The sequence below is a fragment of the Dermacentor variabilis genome, chromosome 11 (assembly GCF_050947875.1).
Source record: "Dermacentor variabilis isolate Ectoservices chromosome 11, ASM5094787v1, whole genome shotgun sequence".
Lineage (NCBI taxonomy): Eukaryota > Metazoa > Arthropoda > Arachnida > Ixodida > Ixodidae > Dermacentor > Dermacentor variabilis.
In genome coordinates, this window is record NC_134578.1 from 99,465,282 (window position 1) to 99,479,635 (window position 14,354).

General features: G+C 45.7%; 1 long non-coding RNA gene across 1 annotated transcript in view; it reads right to left on the reverse strand.

Annotated features, from left to right (window-relative positions):
- Nucleotides 1–8,611, reverse strand: part of LOC142563126 (uncharacterized) — a 120,666-nt gene extending 112,055 nt beyond the window's left edge. The window contains exon 1 of the long non-coding RNA XR_012824303.1: nucleotides 8,421–8,611. This is a non-coding gene — a long non-coding RNA (uncharacterized LOC142563126). The remainder of the gene's footprint in view (nucleotides 1–8,420) is intronic.
- Between the last annotated feature and the right edge of the window lie 5,743 nt (nucleotides 8,612–14,354).

The window sequence follows — 14,354 nt, forward strand, 5'->3', positions numbered from 1 at the left end:
CTACTACGTGTTTTTTAAGTTAATACGCATCTGCCAGTCCGTACACCAGGGGCAAAATCTGTTGCACTTGCTAAAGTAATCCAGAAGTAAGGCGTGATCACTATTACAAGAAATTACCTGGTATAGGACGCAGTCATCGGCATAAAGACGGACTTTTGACGTGATATTGTTGGGAAGGTCATTTGTAAATATTAAAAATAACAAGGGTCCCAGAACAGAGCCTTGTGGAACAACTGATGTTACATTTACAGTTGAGGACGAAGTGTAAATAAAGGAAACGAATTGAGAGCGAGAGTTAGGAAAGCTAGCTATCCAGTCGATCAGTCGAGGATTATTTAAAATGAGGTTTAGTTTACTTAGTAACTTGTTGTGTATAACCGTGTCAAAAGTTTTGGAAATTTCTACAAATAACCCAGCAATTTGACTGCTAATATCAATATTTCTAGTAATGTCATGTGAAAATTCCACCATTTGTGTTGTGCTGAAACCACGACGAAATCCAGAATGTATGTTAGAGAGAATTTTGTTCAGTTCAAGGTCTTTTTTTATATGCTTGCGTTTAATGTGTTCTAGTAGCTTTCCGGAATTGGAGGTAAGCGATACAGGTCTGTATTTAGAGAAGGATATCTTTTCACCAGATTTATGCAGAGGCATGACCTTGGCTAGCCTCCAAGACTGGGAGACGATGCCTCGAGTCAAAGATTTCTGAAAAGTAACTGCGAAATAATGGGAAAAGCAGAGAGTATCTTACTAGAAAGCTGTTTGAAATGTTGTCAGGACCAGTGCACTTCTTTGTGTCTAAATTGAGAATCAAGTTTAGGATGCCGTTCTCACTGATCACCACATCACCGATAGAAAGCTCAGGATTAGCATTTGTGAACGGTGGGAGAGAGTTGTCATGCGTGTACGCTGATGGGAAGTAGAGATCAAAGGCATTAGCTATACGGGACGTGTCTGAAATAGCCGTGCCACCTAATATGAAGGAAACTGCATTAGTTGTATTTGGTGTGATAGAAGTCCAGAATTCGCGCGGGTTAGAGTGCATCCTGGTAATTTGCGCGGGTTAGAGTGCAATCCTGGTAGTTCGACTGCAAAATTATAGTTTTTAGCTGTTCTCGTTTTAAAACGTAGTTCTTCCTTCGCAGTGTTAAAGCGAATTATAGTGCCAGGATTACATGCTTTTATCAGTCGGCGCAGCCGACGAACCAGTCTTGATATTTGCAGTATGCTGCGATTCATTCATGGAATTATAGGATTTCTCTTTTTAGTCTTGAGGGGAACAAAACTATCAATGCATAGTATTACGATGCGCTCAAATGCATCGACTAATGCGTCAACGTTATCATGTAGACCAAGTGCTTCGAAGGAATCCAAGTTAGAAGCTAAAGTGTCTGTTATACATGTGCCACCAGCATGAATGAAGTCGAAAAACTGTGTAATATTAGACTGAAGCCTAATGAATAAAGAAGGCACACGTGTACAACATTGTGGTCAGAAACGCCACTGATCACATCGCACTGAAACCTAGTTTGAGCGAGCTGCGACAGAAAAACTAAGTCTAAGAGATAATTATGTGGGTTGGAGCTTGTATGATTTGAGTTAGACGAAGGCATAATGAAAGAGAAAGAAGTTCCTTAGAAATGGAAAGGTCCTGGAAAGGTCCATGACCTGTGCGACTCAGGATTTGCCAGTCAATTCCCGGTGCATTAACATCTCCCATGAACATAATGTTCCAGGTGCCGAAGTCGTGTTCGTGCATGAATATGCTAAGCCTCTGTAAATCTTCTAGTGAGGAACCCGGCGCGCGATAGCATACACCAAGAATTATAGAAAGTTTGCTTAAATATAGCTTACACCAAACAACCTCAACCTCAGGTGTGTTAGGGAGCCCATAAAATTTTAGGTCTGAGCGAATAAGCAGTGCAACACCACCACCTTTACCACTTGATCGGTCATTCCATATTGCTACGTAGCCGGGTGGGCTAAATTCAGAGTCAAACACGCCATCATGAAGCGAGGTCTCTGTTATGGCCAATACATAGGGAGAGTATGACGTAACAAGAGTCAATAAAGGCACGAACTTGTTAACCATGCTTCTAGCATTGAAATACGAAATATTTAGCTCACCTGTACTTGACGGAAGTCAACGAGAAGTTGCTCTGGCTGTAGAAACAATAGGTATGTTTGGAACATGACCAAAATCGCGCTTTATATTGTCCGTACCAGTGTCCCATATGTAGCGCGTGTCATCACCGAAGGCATGATCGTAGCGTAGTTTTACTTAGGATACATTATCACAAAAACTTGCAGTTGCGTCCCACAGTTTCCTTCGTAAGGATCGCACATTCGGTGATAAGTTTTCAGTGATGTACAAACCAGACCATTTCAGTTTCGCAAAATTCTTCATAACTTGAATTTTTTCCCTAAAGTCAAAAATATTCATTAGGACGGGACGTGATCGCCCTTCTTTTGATATATATATATATATATATATATATATATATATATATATATATATATATATATATATATATATATATATATATATATATATATATATATATATATATATATATGACGAGAACGGCGTGAGGACGGCGGTATGGCGAGAGTTCGATCCTGATGCTAGAGTGACGCATGTAGAATTACCCCGATGCTATCACGCTGACGGTACGACAATGGACTCGCGACGGCAGTTTGCCGATTGTAACAGGACGACGATGGCACGGTGACAGTCGGATGACCTAGCGTAAATAGCGGCAATGCCATGACCACGACTGCATCATGGCCACGAGCAGATGTCTAGGGGCCAAACATATTTGGCAACTTAGGACACTATGTTGGCGTATAAGGCGCGACGACGGTGGCATGGCGATTGTAAGATTACGAAACCTGAATGACGACAATAAAACGACCGCGGTGGCATCACGACCACGAGCGCATTGCGTGACACTCAAGCTGGTTGACAACCTGGTCACTGGTTCAGCGTAATAGGCTTGATGGATGGATGGATGGATTGATGGATATGCTAACCACGGATTAATTAGGCAAAACGTGCTAATGGAGTTTTACTTCTTTTTATTCTTTCTCGCTAGAACTCAAAAGGTTTTGCGTATAAATTAGCTTGTACTTTGCGACTTACTTTTCTTGCGCCCCCTATCAACAAGCTAATCGCATGCAAGACTGGCCAGATGGATGCGTGATGCACCAGGCACGGCACTGAAGGGAGCGAGAGGCGCTGTGCATGTAAAGTCCGCCTGTTCAGAGACTCCTCTATGTTCTTTTTTTAATGTTTCCTGGTTTTTTGGGTTCTCGGCGTATGCTTGTGTGGATCCACTAAGCACAGTTAAGAGCACCGGAGTTTTATATATATTTATTTTAGACACGATGGTCTGTTTGTCCGGCATGCATGTAGTTCATAAAGAAAGAGCAAACACGCGAGGTAGGCACGTTTACTTGGTAATGTTACGGCCGTGGCGCGGCGTTCGTCCGAGTGACGTCAGTAGGCCCTGACACGGGCGAAATGTAAGCAAGGTTAAATTCCTAAATGCCTTTGTCATATATGTGCTCCAGTTTTCTGCACTCACACGCACACACACAGACACACACACACACACACACACACACACACACACACACACACACATATATATATATATATATATATATATATATATATATATATATATAGAGAGAGAGAGAGAGAGAGAGAGAGAGAGAAAGCGAGAGAGAGAATTCAGCGGTAGGCAACACTGTTTTTTTATTAGAATTCGAGAGGTGGAAATGATTAGGTAAAGGGAAGTGAAGGTGGGAAGCAAAAAACTGCTCTGCCGGCAGAGTAAACCGAAGCAACCATCTCCGGATCACCTGTGCGTTCCTCTACCAAGTGTGTAGCTTCGGTTCCGTACTGCGGCAATTGTTTTAACGCAGCGCTTTCTTTGCGAGCCCCACTCCGGCCTTTCGTGCTGATTATGACTGCGGCCTGCAGTTTCTGCGTTCTCGCCGAATAGCTCACGCATGACTGCGAGACGGCGGCTCCACCTAGGAGCGATGGCTCATACTACTTCGCCCGCCGCAGTGGAAGGTAGAGGGAAGAAGGCAGCCTTCTCTTGTCTAGGCAATACCACCTAGACAAGAGAAGGCGTGAGCGTTCGGCGAGTGACGTCACGGAGAAGAGGCCGGCAGCGCGCTTGGGGATACGGGTTGAATGACCTACGTGCGCACCTACGTGCAGAGTTAACTGGAGCGCAGTTATTGTTTCCTTTAGGCATTGTTGAACAGATGGCCCGTAGAGCATGGAGGGTGTTCCAAGACTACTTTATTGATGCAAAACAATTTTTGTGCTGCTTCATTAAAAAGTCCGTCCATAAAAAAAATGAAATGGCTCAACCTCCAGAATGAGCACGAATACCGTGTACATGATGACAGGGAGCATGGCTTATATTGAAAAGTCGCGGTGCTGCCACCTTCTTCTGAGTAGCTTCTTTGCCTTGATGTACAGTGGGCGTCAAAGAGTTTGCCGTTCATGTGACCACAAAAGTTCTTAAAGATATGTTGGAACTGCACCATACCACATATCTCATGACAACTTCACTGGTGTGTCCTTCACGTTCGGGACACGTGCATTTATTCCAGTCTAGATTAAGCTTTACCCGAATAATTTGGCTTTCGAGGCATTATTGCAAACAGTACCGCAGTCCACATATTTACAACACCTCAAATCAGTTTAGCAATGGAGACACAAAACATATTCGCGCAGCTATTTACAAAGAAACAGCTGCCTTATAGCGCAGAGTTCCAGTTTTTCTATTCCTTGCCTTAGCATTGGTACCCAATATTGTATCATTCATCTTGCGGAAACATGAACACATGATTTTACGGCCCCGATTTGTAATTTCTCCAGCAATTGGGCACGCAGCACTTGTTAGGCACATCCCGGCAGGAACGTTATCCACCTTCGCGGCAATGAAGGTTTGCGGGGCATACAAGCGCAGAGCCTACCATGCATGATTCATGTCTAGAAACAAAAAGTGTGCTAGCAAGCCTGTCGCAGCATGTCAGGACTTTTTTAACCCTCAAGCTATCAAAGGAGCGGCAGGGTTCCCGGAACCAATGGAATTGTTATCGCCGTCGTCGCCCAATTGGTCTTTCGCGTCTCATTTTCAATAGAGGTGCACCGCTCGTAGCTTCGTAGCACGCTGCACGGAACTTCTATGTTGGCCTCTTTTGCGTGACGTAGCTCAGGGGGAGAGAGTACAGCCAGAAGGCCTTAAGTTCTCTAGGGGGTGCTGATAGGGGTCCTTGGCCCCTGCTGGGGAGGGCGAGGGTGCTGCGACGAAAACAGCCGCAATGAGACGGGAAAGAGAGGAATGGTTGAAGTGACCACACGATGCGCACGGCGTTGCTCCGTCTGGCAACCATGTTGACTGCATAACATATCTGGATAAAGCATTCGGTTTGCCCTTGCAATTGCATTGAATAAACACACACGCGTTTCAGCACTCCCTATGTATTTCCGCATAACTTCTCTCTATATATTACAACAGGGCACGTCGGATTTGCTGCATTTTAGAGCGCAGGCCTTAGACGACCGTTATGGCGGCGAGCGCCTACGCTGTCTCCCTTAAGCGAGCGAACGAGCACAGAGAAGGATAAAAGCGAACGCGGAGCGCAGCCGGAGATGAAAGACGTCGATGGCGAAGAGAGCGCGAGGAGGAAAGCGGAAGAAGAGGGTATGGCGAAAGCGTGATAACAAAGGCATAGTGCCGTGCCAGATGGACGTTGCGGCGACGATGGCTAGGAGATGGCGCAACATTAGCATGCGTCGTCTATATGGAAACAAAGCGCTGCATGAGCGGAGGCCTGTCTGCGGCGGCTGCTGGCAATCGTGTCCACACGTCACCCACGCGCTGTCTCGCAATCTCCCGGTTAGCGAGACAGTCGGGCCACGCTTCGTTTTGCTTCGTTTGCAATGTGTCGCGCGCGACTACTTGCCCGCGCCAGCTAATAGGCATATCGTGAAATGAAAACACGTATATGGCTGCGCTGGCATTTGGCTTTAAAGAATCGTAATTATCGATTAATTTCTTTGTTGAACTTTCATCTACCTTTCCGTTGTCATTTCTGCACTTATATTTAACTGCACGCATTTAACAAAAAGACATCCCGTGCGTTCCTTCGCTTCGTGTACTTTTAACTTGTTATTAATGTGACTAACAATACTTGCGTACCTCAACTCCCCTTTCCTCCCTCTCTCACTGCGTCAAGAGGGCGCCAGTACTAAACACAGTGGAAGAACAGACAAGGTGTGCGAACGAGGCGGCTGGAGCGGCGATTCTCGCGGTCGTAGTTTGCGCTTTTCTTGTCAGTTGGCGCGGATCACTCTGGGCCAATCACAACAGCTGGTACCGCGCTCGGTGCTACTCAAACATGGGGCGTCTCTTCAATAGAATCGCTAGTAAAGTGCCCCATATATGCCTGTGTACCAGTCAAAGCGTCTGGCGAGCCTTCAGGAAGCAAGCTAAGCTATAGCCTGCTAAACCACTCAGCTTATTAGCGCTTTGGAGACTTTATTGCGGTTTCCCACTCGTGGAGGTCCAGTGTAGCGACAGCGTGTTTCCTGGTACTCAACTTTATGACAAGTGTAAACCATCCGGCTATTGCGAAGTGCAGTTTTTCGATTTCTGTGCCTAAGGCGAGAAGCCACGGCTTGCCAATTACAGCGATGTTCGTGGTTAGCATGCATGCCAAGCACGCGCATTGCTACTAAGCATGGAAGTTATATTTAATGTTTGTTGCTTTAATCAAGAGCATCTTGCAACTTACTCTATCGTTATATTTTCGCCGAGTATTATCCACGTAGCCTACCGAATGTTAACACGGCACGCTTGAGCAAAAATTCAAGAAACACAAATGCACGATTTTACCGAAATTTCCGAACATGATATATATGTATGACTGAATGATGCACGCGACAGCCAGAATAATGTCGTGGCAATTTTCGTGACCAAAACAATGTTTAAATGATGGCAGAAACTCATCTACAGTTGTCCTAGCATGCGTAAGCGAAGCCACAAATTTTATTTGGCCCACCCCCGAATTTCAAGTTTTCCTACCCCTGCTAAAGCTTCTCCATGCATAATCTATGGAGTCCAAGGCTCCCTATGGGTATTAATTCTGATCAACATATTCTATTTAATTTGTTCCTTATCGCTATGAATCAGCCAATCATCTACATTTGCGTTAGTATAACGTATGAATGCCTTAACATCGGAGATCACGCCTGTCTTGCAGCTACAAGGCATTGCGTTTTTTTTTTGCGTGATACGCTGTGGTTGTAGACGACCGCAAATGATGACCACACAACGCGGAAGTGCTCCTGCCAGCCAAGGGATGAAACCCGAATAGATTTGTGGTCAACTGGCCCTGCAGATAGACGGCGCCTTTCAGACACCGTATGTGTTTTTCAACTGCGGTGATAAACGAGTATTTATTCTTACAGCGGCCTTGTTCTGAAATCCAGCAGCTACATTAGGCCTGAGGTCATAAGGATGTTCTACATCCGCCGCCATCACTGCGAGTTGCGCTGGCTCACGCTCCGGGGTTTAGATCTTGTACACATGCATGCACACTAGAGAATGTGATCGAGGAAACAGCTGTCGGCGTAGGTGAAGGGGTAGAGCAACGAACACGTAGTGAGGAAGCTGTGCGTTTGGTTCCCACGTGCGGGAAGTTGTTTTTTCATACCCGTTCGTATTCCCTCGGCTCATCATTTCTACGCAACCTTTACAGATAGCAAAATCATTTCCCCTAGGATTCTGTTGGCTTCATTGACTCTTGGCTTTCTGTGGTTGTGAGTAACCACAACTGTACGGCTCGATTCCCCTCCTTCTTCAATATACATTCGACCAAATTTATTTGAATTCTTTTTCTTGCTCCCTAAATGCACCATCATTATTTTAGTGCTTTATATTTGACAAGAACATGTTTCTAAAATTCTCCACGTCGAAGAGGGAGTAAGGCTTCCCGGGTGCCACCCTAAAGATGCGCTAAATGATTTGTCGATACTAGCGACCGGACATCTCTAGTGCTCTTCTTCTGTCCGTCGATGGCATAACCGCAGCGCTGATGATTCTCAACCAGCGTAATTGATTTCGTGACTGCTGTGATGGCGGTTTTGAAGCACATACAGTTAGATAATTCAGCCACTTGTAATTTACTTCTAGAACCACGTATAATTGCAACTGACTCCTAAGTCGCGCCCTCCAATGCTGTGAAAATAGAGTTGGTAATATACTTTGACAAAAAAAAAAAACTGTTGGCTGAAATGAGAGTAAACGAGGCCATTTCAACTTGTGATTAAGAAACAAGCATTTCCCTCACAATACGCGCTGCAGGGCTGCTACCTGTCGAATACTTACGTGGTAAACGTAGTGATGGCCAGGCAAGTTCGATACCTCGCTAAGCAATGCGAGATATGCCGTTGGGTTTTTGGGTGTACCGAGTGACATTCCGAGGTTTCGTAAGCGCTTGACAAGAGAACGCGTATCGGTTGCTTTTGCTTCGAACGTTTGCAGGCAGCCCAGTTATTGGGCCTCTGCTGGAAAGCCCAGTGACTTCGCCGAATGAGCACCGGACCCCTTGGCAACAGCATCATTGTTACGAAAGAATGGGGCGATCAACTTTGACGTAAGCTGACAGTTCCCGGCTCCACGGCGGCCTCGCACGCAGTAGTGGAAATCGCCGCTGGCTCACAGCGGTGTAAATTCCCGCAGATATATTTGCAGCAATAGGGCAATTAATCGCGTGCTTGAATAGATCACGACTCTGCCCTACTATCACGGCTAAAATATGCGCAGAATATCCTACCTCTGAGACTTTCTTCGTGCTTCGGAAAGCGTCGCTGTTTCTGCACACACACACACACACACACACACACACACACACACACACACACACACACACACACACACACACACACACACACACACACACATATATATATATATATATATATATATATATATATATATATATATATATATATATGTGTATATATATATACCTCTAAATGATGCACTTCTAATTGCACAAACTATACAACAAAGTCGTTCCTCCGGCACTCTTACATCTCAGTACTATTAGCAGTGGCACGATGTCAAAGAAGGACACAGTGGTGTTCAAAATGGTGTATGAATGTCTGTAAAGGAAAAATCTGAAGTCACAAACGAGTCACCACTTAAACTACTAGGACAAACATCTTAATAATGCATGTATTTTGCCTGCGGCATGCACCAAGCGCCTTGATGCCGGAATAACTATCCAGCTCTAATGGGGTTGCCGCAATGTTCACATTTTTACCCATTTACTCTGCACCATTATCACTCTGCAGCGACTTCCTTTAGGTTAACCCTTTATGAAACAATGGTTGGCTCAATCCTGCAGAATGAGCCCCTATTCTTCTCGCCATCGTCAGCACACTTAAAGCGTTTAGGATTAACCCATTCACGCCGTTATAGTTACGCACAGAAAATACAAATATTTGTAGCCTAGAAAAGAAGGCATGGAATAATTGCAGACATGTACATTGTGAACTTGCCCGAAGATTCGCCAAATTGTTTATTCACGTCGTGCTAAAATTACGTGTATGAGGACCACTGGAAGCCTTCCTGATCTTTCAGCGTGCCTCTTTCATACCTTTATTTTTTCCGACACCAAAATGTCGCGGAGACATAACCAAGAAGCGACAAATCAGCCTGTCAGAGGACTGTGCCTAGAAGTACTGGTAGGTGCAGAAAGAAAGGAGTTGTAAATATCCGTAAATACAATCTATACACTTGCGCCAGTGAACCAAAATCCAACAAACCAATTATATCCGCAAGCAAGGGAGAATCATAACATGCACATGTATCCGCATGGGGGCATAAGAAGGACTGAGCAGATATTAGTGGCGGGACAGATTTTAGCAACAGCGTAGCAATACCGCTTGAACGACAATTAGCGGCACAGGCAGTATATATATTTTTGAGGTGGACAGCAGGCAATCAGGAAAGAAGGTCAAGTATTAAATGCAGTGACACAACATCAAGGGGCGAAATGACACAATAACGATCCAAGAAAATGCGCACAAGGATAAAAATAGAGGCGGTACATTTTCTTGCACAAACATGCTGGGTGGTCGCAAGCAGGAACAATGGCTGGAAAACCAAACATAGCTGAATGACGAAGCTACTAGCGTGTAGAGCTTGACCGAACCGCATCTACGAGATTAGGAGCAGCCGCCTGTTATGGACAATATTGTGTACGAGGGGTGTAAGAAAATGACATGGGTCAACAAAAGGCGGAGGCGGAGGCGTGCTAATTAGCCGATGTGTATTTAGATAAATTAAACGGTTTGACGTTCCACAATCGCAATCTGATTATGAGGTACGCCGTAATGGGGGACTCCGGAATAATCTCGACTACCTGCGGTTCTTTAACATGAACCTAAATCAAAGTACAATTGCGTTTTCGGATTTCGCCGCCATCGAAATGCGGACGCCGTGGCCGCGAGTCGATCCGCAGACCACGTGCTCAGCAGCCCAAAACCATAGCCGCTCACAACCACGGCGGGTAGGTGAGGTAGGAAGTGCCACTTGGTAAAAGAGACATGTAGGTGGTGTTTATGAGTTAGCGGCACATCAGAATTAGGTTGAACCAGAAAGTTCTTGCCCCTATTTTTTTTAGCCAAAAACAGCTCTGAATGCGAAGTGAATATATTCATTCCCCGCAGTGCATCTTTCTTAAACCTGCCCTGCGTTATCTACCGGAGCCTCCGCTGTATGGCGCTGCAGTAAGTTGTTGATTACGGCAGTTGTGCTTCACATGTCCACGGAAAGCGAACAACGAAGTGTGATTCGTTTTTTTTTTTTGGAGCAAGGAACGAACGCCAATCTAAGTACACAGGAAAATGCAGCCAAAGTATGCGGGAAGGCGTCATGTATGGATAAGTGTGAGGAGATGGTGTTGTCAGTTCGCAAAAGTCCGTGAAGGCTTTCATGATGAACGTTCGGGCAGGCCGGGTGCGTCAGGGACATCTTACATTTAGTGCCGCTATAGGACAAATGTATGAACCGGTGTCGGGACTATGTGGGAAAAATAGACTAAAGTACCTCGAATAGTGTGTGTACTTGCAATTACCTCTATGTACAGGCACGACCACTGCTAGCGGGAACACGGGAGCCCGTGTTAACATAAAGTCACTTGATAATTTGAAAGTACCGCCACCCTTTGAACTCTGCCGCAGCCGCGTGACCTCCTCGCGTCCTCCTCACACCTTGCGCTTCTCCTCTGCGGAGACCAGTTTTGCATTCGCTTTTCTGCACAACCATTGGTTGAGTTGAGTTGAGTGGTGTCGTAGTAGGCTACTGGTGGGGTTAGCCTTGAAGTAGCTGCCGGCAATTGCTCCACCGTAGCGACACCTAAAATACATAAATCATACAAATCATACACAGACCTCACAACTACACATAGTCACTCCTAAGGTCACCATGTGGAGGCAAAATCCATGTCCTGCAAGTAATTTAAAAGAAGGCGAGAAACCTCCTTCTTATCTAACTGGTTTCCGCGCGGGAAAACAATGTCTTGAAGAGAACTGTGGGGGATTCCTGTCTTCTTTAGTGATCCGAATAACACACTCCTTTCCGCGTTATACAGACTACAGCACATAAGGTAATGTTCTATGTCACCGCACACACCACACGTTGACCATAATGGGGACAACGCCAGGCCAGTCCTATACATCCACGCAGGGGTACGAGCAGAGCCCATGCGACTGCGGAGCAGTAAAGTAGCTTGGTTTTTTTGAGACCCTTGGTCACACATGGCTTGTGAGGCGAGCTCCGCAAAGAGCTGAAGTAGCACGACACTGCTTCTCTGAAGAGTCTCTTGCCCTCTTGAGGCACTTTTCTCAAAGGATTCCCAGACAGCGCTCTATGGGCGAGGTTATCCGCCGTCTCGTTGCCTATAATACCTATGTGCGAGGGTACCCATTGGAATCGTATGCAGATGCCTTTGATATGGAGATTGTGCACCGAGCGTAGGGAGCTTAGACATAAGGCATCAGCAGAGAACCGGTGCTCTAACATTCGAATGGCTGATTTCTAATCTGTAAGAATGACAACAGGTTCAGGAGTACGAAACCGTAGGTTCTTTAGAGCTGCCTCAATGGTGACGCTTTCGACACTGACGACGAAAAATGACGAAACTCGCTGGATGGTCACCCCCACAATTAGCGCAAGCAAAGTCTGCCTTGCAGGCTTTGTAATCGTGGGCGCCACCACATCGTTTGCAATGTTGATCTTTGATGCAAACTTTGGCTACATGCCCAAATCGTTGGCACGTAAAGCATCCGGGAGGAGTTTCAACGAATTCTTTGACTGCATGCTTGGTAAAACCGAGGTCAATTTTTGTGGGCGCTCGGTGTTGGGAGCAAACGTTAACACAACAGGGTTAGTAGGCTTCTCTGCCCATTCTTTTTCTTGAGTCTCCACCCGGCGCATGATGAGTTTCACGTGCTAAAAACCTTGCGGTTTCAAGTAGTCAAGAAGGTCGCTTTCCGAATACCACACTTGGTACTCCACTAATAACACATGTGTTAGTCATGTAGGAGTGGGGCAACTGGGCTTATGTCACCAATTTGAGTGCACCGGAGAAGAATGTCAACTTGCTCTTCCGTTGCGATATCTAGATGAAGAGCACCTTGCGTTGTGGAGCGACTGCGAATCGGAGCAGATCCCAGCAGTACTTTAATCGCTTAGAAGAGCCTGATAGGGTTCCGCTCTCTCGAATCAACACCTTTCTCTGTTGGTAACACTGCCACTGGGATTCCGACCGTTCCGATGACTCACCACCTTGAAGCCGTCGCTGTCCACTTCCGCCATATCAGCCACTTCCTCGTCAGGGTCGAAGATAGTTGACTCGTCCCAACTGAGCGACGATGACACAGCGGACGGCTGATCGTCTCTGATGACTGGCAGCTCCCCGCCTTGCGAGGCCATGGTCGCCTCCGCCACGCTGACTTCCTTCGGATGGCTGTCCCTTTAAATATGCCGGCGCCGGAGCAGCCGTACCTTTCCATAGGGACAGTATCGCCTTAAAGCTGCGGCCGTCTTCCAAGGAAATAAATAACTCACTCAATGAATAGCAAAACTTACGGAAAAAATACAGAGCTTAGGTGACAACAGATCGAACAGAGTCGTCTTCTATGCCCCAACCATTGGTCTCCTAGTCATTCCCTTTGGAAAAGAAGCACGAATGTAAACGAAAACACGTGGTTGTACGGCACTGGCGGTCTCGCATTTTTACGCAACTTCCCAAATACCTATACGAGTCGGTTATGGCACTTCGTACAGCAATAAACGAGGAATTCAAAAGTACTGTGACTGTTCCGCAAATATATATTTCTCTATAATTCTCCTAGACCTAATTCAAAAATCTTTATTTTAGACTTTCGTCTTCACAAGCTTCTGAACTTCGCTCTGTGGAGCAGTTAGATAGAGAAACGAGTACGTAAATGCGCAAATAATTTCGATTGCTATAATAAATGTTACAATACGTGTACACATTTACAAAGATTTCAAAGACGCTTTCTGCTAATTTACTGACAGTCGTAATGAAACACAAAACGTTTGATACACAAAAAGCAAAACACGAATTGTACACAGAAATTTGTGACCGTGTTTGTCGGCTTTCTTATAATGGGGGAGGGGGGAACCGAAGGAAACCTTCAGTGATTTGTATGAAAGCAGAAATGGGGTGCTTGTTGTGCACTGCCGTTGCTACCAGCCTATAGAGGAACCCGAACATCATTTATTCTGCGTCTGAGTATGTTCGCCGTGAATTGATCCTGCAGCTCTCGCCCTTCGGCACCTAGGTGGTAGGATTAAGCAGAGGTCACTTGGATAACTCCAAAGCGAAAAATTATGAAAGAACTCATCTCACGTGGCTTGTAGACGGTAATTGTATTAGGTTCCGAGCCATGTAGTGAGACACCGTATTACTCATGTTGAGTTTATTTAACAGCTCTAGTGCTAATTCTGAAATTTGCTTCGCTCCTGCTATTTGCGACATTCTCCAGTATTCTGTCACTTTGCTATGGCATCCACTTGCCAGGGGCGCTCGTGATCATAGCGGCACGGCGACGACTATATGACATTGACGCAGTGAAGACGATCGCACGAAGATTTAGTGATGGTGGAGCACCATATTCGCTCTAAAGAGTACGGATGATGACAATGATTTTGATTCGTCAATGACGATGATGGTTACGTCGCTTGACGACATCAGGACAATGGGATGATCACGAGCGTATGACC